Below are 5,866 nucleotides of genomic sequence, written 5' to 3'. Positions count from 1 at the left end.
CACCTCGGCGCTCCCGCCATAGGCAAAGATCCAACCTCAAGTCCTCCAGACTGGCCCACCATAAACTCACAGAGATAACACTTCGCCCCTCGATCGGAGAATCACAAGCCATCGAGTCACATCTGATACTGAGCGCCCATGCGCGCATACGAACGCGTGGAGGGAATTTCAAAAGTTTCTTTTCATGATGAATCAAGGACGCACAATAAGAATTCAAGAATGTGAAGTTTTCCTAAAGGTTCTGCAGCCTCTCGAGGATAAATAAAGACGCCTCTGTACCGATCCACGAGACTCTACTAAACCTGCTCATAACTTGCGAAACCAATTAACCTAGTCTCTGATACCAACTTGTTACGACCCCAACCCCGGTCATGATGGTGCCCAACACACTGCTAGGCAAGCCCGACCATTCAACAACATTATCCCAAATTCTTATTCAGATTATAGATAAATATCACAGAGAATTTACTAAGTCATCACTTTCAAGTGTATAATTAATAATAAAATCTGCAAAAATTCAACTAAAATACCACACCATAGCCCAATAGAATCCGGTGTCACGAACATGAGCCTCTAATACAGAATATCCACCTATTACAAGTCTGTCTAGGAAAAATACGGAATAAAAGATAGAGATAGAGGGGAGAGATCAAGGCTGTGAACGCCATGCAGCTACCTCAATACTCCCGGATACTACCTACTCAGCTAAACAATTCCTCACTTAGCCTGTGGTGTACCTGGATCTGCATGCAAGGTGCAGGGAGTAATGTGAGTACTCCAACCCAGTGAGTAATAAACATAAATAAAGGCTGAGAATAAGAAATCATGGAAAAATACAAAGTAAACTATAACTGGCGGTTTAGACAACAAATAGTGAAGAAACAAGTCAATTAAATCAGAGTACCAAATACTAAGACAGGTATAACCGATAAAGACAAATGCATGAGTGCAATGCAATGCATATGATGGTACACTTTAGTACCCATTGCGGCGTGCAGCCCGAGCCATCCATTTATTTATCGTCGACGGCACTCACTGGGGGTGTGTGCAGACTCCGGAGGGGCTCCTACAGCCTAAGCACAATATCAAGCCATCTCGTGGCATCAAATCTAGGTCATCGGCCTCATATCAATCTTAGTATAATCACCCAGGCTCTCGGCCTCAATATCAATGTAATCAATCAGGCTCTCGGCCTTAATATCAATGTAATCAACCAGGCTCTCGGCCTCAATATCAATATAACACTGCTGCGGCGCGCAGCTCGATCCATGCTCAGTCCAGAAATCATCATAAGCCCCTTGGGCATTTGTAAAACAGTAGTTCTCAGCCCGAAATATCATTTAAAAATACCATTTAAGTTTTCAAATCTTAGAAAGATGGTTGAGTTTGCAAAACAGTATTTAAAAACCTTGGACTGAGATCAAATGATATGCAAAATATGCGAAAACAGTGATATCAATCCCTGAAGGATTCAAATAATTGGCAAGAAGCCCAAATGTAACAATCAAATCTAAGGATGATTCTCAATTTAGTTCAAGTAGAAAACACAGTTAAAACATCTCTCGGGACGGACCAAGTCACAATCCCCAATGGTGCTCTACCCCACGCCCGTTATCCGGCGTGCAAGTCACCTCAATATAGCGTTACGATGTGAAATTCCGGGGTTTCAAGCCCTCAGTACATCAATTACTCACCTCGAACCGGCTACTTCTTTAGCTCGCGACGACTTTGCCCCTCGAATTGGCCTCCACGTGCGTCGAATCTATCCAAAATTAGAACGAATATGTCATAATATGATAAGGGAACAAAGCCCAATCAAAACAATCGGAAAATTCCAAAATTCTCGAAATTAGCAAAAACCCGAGCAAAATACTACTCCACAATGCCTTTTCCTCTCAAATCGACCTCCGAATGCCTCGAATCTAGCCACAATAATTCGATTCAATCAATAAAAATTATAGGAATTAATTCCATATGGAATTCTACACTTTCCATTAAAAATCCGAAATTGCACTCAAAATTCGCCCGTGGGGCCCGCGTCTCGGAATCCGGCGAAACTTATAAAATCCGACAACCCATTCCGATACGAGTTCAACCATACCAAAATTATTAAATTCCGACAACAACTCGACCTCCAAATCTTAATTTTTTTTTGGAAGATTTTGCAAAAATCTTGATTTCTTCCATTTAAATCCGAATTAAACGATGAAAATAACCATGGATTTATGTAATATAAACACTTTCAAGTATAGGACACTTACTTGAGTTGAAATCGTGAAGAACACCTCAAAATCGCCCAAGAACCGAGCTCCAAAAATCCCAAAATAAAAATGAAGAAATCAGCATTTTTGGTCCTTAAGTTTCTGTCCGCCCGTCACTAAAAGTCCAGTTTCGTCACTAAAAGTCGTCACTAAAAGTCCACCAGAGACAGCTTTACCAGCCATATTCAATTGATCATAACTTTCTGTACAAATGTCCAAATGACAAATGGTTTAAATTTCTGTAAACTAGAATACAAGGACTACAACTTTTATGTTTTATACATTTTCCGATTACATATATATTTCGAGATATAAGCTTCCAAATTAGCCTCCTCGCATCAGAAATTTCTGGGAAATTTCAAAACAGCTTTACTAGCCCTTATTCAATCGATCATCACTTTCTGTACAAATATCCAAATGATAAATGGTTTATATTTCTGGAAACTAGAATACAAAGGCTACAACTTTCATGTTTTATATATTTTCCGATTCCTTATAGATTACGAGAAATAAGATTCCAAATTATGCTCCTCGCATCAAAATTTTCGAACCTTGCTGTCAAAAATCCAGCAAGTTAAATTGGCCTAAAAATGGCCTGAAACCATTCCGAAACTCACCCGAGCCCCGCGGGACTCTAACCAAGTATGCTAACATGTCTTAAAACATCATCCAAACTTGCTCCAATCATCAAAACACCTCAACTAACACTAAAATCATCGAATTACATCGAATTCAAGCCTAAGTTCTTTTAAAACTTCCAAAACACGCATTCGATCAAAAACTCAACCAAACCATGTCTGAATGACCTGAAATTTTGCGCACACATCACAAATAACATAACAAAGCTACAGCAACTCTCAGAATTCCATTCCGACCCTCGGATCAAAATCTCACCTATCAACCGGAATTCGCTAAAATACTAACTTCGCCAATTCAAGCCTAATTCTACACCGGACCTCTAAAATTACTTCTGATCACCCTCCTAAGTCACAAATCATCTCCCGGAGCTAACCGAACCATCAGAATTTACATCCGAGCCCTCTAACTCATAAGTCAGTGTTCGGTTGACTTTTTCAACTTAAGCCTTCTTAAAAGAGACTAAGTGTCTCAATTCCTTTCAAAACCTTTCCGAAACAACTCGTTCACACCCAACACTGATAATGAAGCATAAAGAAATAGGAAATGGGGAAAACGGGGCGGTAACTTACGAGACGACGGGTCGGATCGTCACAAATACCCATTACGAGCAAAGAATATAAATGCATAGAAAACATAAAGTCTCTAAACAAATTCTAAAATAATTGCATAACAACAGTTTATGAATATTCTAAAAGAAATTCTTTTCTTTTTCTAAAAAAAATTACTTCTCTTTATACTTTGGGAGTTCCAACTATCTTGACTTAATTCTATCTCAGTCACCGTGTGATCGGCACGGGTTCAATCCCAACCTGATCGAATAGGCCCAATCTACGAGGTGCCACTCGCTTCATGGATCTCAACGCTCATGCATCATACCTTAGCATGGCTAAGTAATTTCTCAGCAACGAGACACTCGGCCCATGTGCTCCCTACTTTGGCACAAGTAGTTTTAGGAAGTCAACGCCTTGGCCAGGAATCTCGGCTTGGACGATGAACCCTTTTCAGAATAAAGGATACTCTCAAGAATCTTTTCTTTCTACATCTTCTTGTGACTTTTCAAGTCTATATCTTTTCTTTTTGGAACATCATGTACATGCTCATGTTGTTATCCTTAAATGTAAAGCATTGCATAATAATGAAATAAACATCTAGAAGTATTTCTAAAAATTCTTGCTTCTTCATAAATTTTCAACATGAAAAATAGGATATAAGAATAACACAAAAATCTGAAAATTTATGCACATATATCATAATAAATCATCTAAACTTTTGCTAGAACAATTCTAAGTTAATAGGTACTCACTCGCTCCAATTAAGTAAATATAAACTCTTTTAAGAAATTCATCAAACACCTTGTATGTGTGCTTTTGTGAGTTAAACCACTTTGGAAAAGGGTTATATCAACTCATCTCAAAACTTCTCGAGCCAATACGCAGGCCTCAGTCTAATTGACACCAGTCAAACAATTGATTCTACAACAACCGGTGCATTTTAATCAATTTTAAAGTTTCACACTAAAACATGAAATTTATTGATGATATAGAGGAAGAAAGGAATTAACTATCCAATTCTTACATACTGCTACTTTAGGGTAATTGACAATAGGAAATTTTATATACCTGAGTTCAAGAATTGGTAGTTTGTAAAGAACCCTAAAATTTTCTTTTCGTTCCTGCTGCTTTGCGCTTGCTGCGTAAACAAAATAACATTATGTTTCTTGTATAAGGGCTAAGCAACGTGCTTCTTATTAGTTTGCTTAATGGTTTGCCTTCCACAGCCCTTTATGGGCTAAGGCACGTGCTTCTTATTTTTGTTTTGTTTTTCCTTTTCTTTTTTTTCTTTTTTTTTGGTTTTGACTTAACTAGTATTAACTTATACATACTTTTAATATTTAATAATATTAAAATTATTAATATTCCCTATTTGCATATTCAATTATTTATAAATAGAAAAGTAACTTAAAAATTAATTACAGGGGTTTAAAGCCGAATAGAAGTATAATTTAAGAATAAAAAAATTAAATTAAATTTTATATTTAGCGCGTCTTGAAACTTATATAAATTTGAGGAGTGTTATAACTTCCATGTTAGTTGCTAGTGTTGTGACCGGAGGCGGAAGCGGAGGCGGAGGTGGAGGTGGAGGTGGATGTTAAACATCTCAAGGGAGGACGTATACCATTTACTTGGTTCACTTGCTTATGTTTCACTTGATGTTGTGTTTGTGTCTTCTGTCATTAAATGGCTATGAGTTGCACATTAATTTCTGTGTGTATCGACTTGCTTTTTATTTGGAGAACATTTGAGCTTAGTTCTCGCAGCTGTCTTTTTAGTGGGGAAATTCTCATAATTTCTTTACAGCTTGTTTGGATGGTTGTTACGTGTTGCATTGTATGATATTGTTAATTTAAATACAATGTTTGTTTTTATTATTATTAAATATTATTATATTATACTAGCTTTAGGGTACGTGCGTTGCACGTGTTTATCGCGTCAATCAATTAAAATTTATATAAAAGAACAAGTTACGTAAAATTGTAATGGACATTAAAGTAGATGCAAACATTTGTTTATTAAGTTGATGTGATAGTTAGAGTTACAATAATTGGACCTACAACGATAAATAATTTGATTAAGTTTGTTATGATGCATTTACTAAAATGCCAAATATTTTAGCAAAGAATATTAAAAGTAAATATGCATGTATATTATTGTGGGAAAAAATACATGTAAATTACTAAAAAAAATATTAATCATAGGATTAAAATATTGTACGTACATTTAATGTTAGATAAAAAAAACTGTAGTAACAATATTTTGGAGAGGAAAGTTTTATGTCAAATATGTGAAAGAAATTTATTGACGATGTAGTTCTAAATATTAGGAGTTTCTATATAGTTAAAATAAGAAAAAAAATAAGTTTTAATAATTAAAATTTTATTTGATTTTAAAATTTTAGATAATAGAATT

General features: G+C 36.1%; 1 long non-coding RNA gene across 1 annotated transcript; it reads right to left on the bottom strand.

Annotated features, from left to right (window-relative positions):
• Positions 1–516: 516 nt before the first annotated feature.
• LOC142164892 (uncharacterized) lies at positions 517–4,638 on the bottom strand. The gene is made up of 4 exons (XR_012695975.1): positions 4,520–4,638; positions 2,262–2,464; positions 1,695–1,762; positions 517–743 (listed from the first exon to the last, which is right to left on the bottom strand). It is a non-coding gene; the product is annotated as an uncharacterized LOC142164892 (long non-coding RNA).
• Positions 4,639–5,866: the final 1,228 nt, after the last annotated feature.

This window comes from Nicotiana tabacum, chromosome 10 (assembly GCF_000715075.1).
Source record: "Nicotiana tabacum cultivar K326 chromosome 10, ASM71507v2, whole genome shotgun sequence".
NCBI classification, from domain to species: Eukaryota; Viridiplantae; Streptophyta; class Magnoliopsida; order Solanales; family Solanaceae; genus Nicotiana; species Nicotiana tabacum.
The sequence above is the reverse complement of the archived record's forward strand: the minus strand, read 5'-3'. Positions and strand labels throughout refer to the sequence as shown.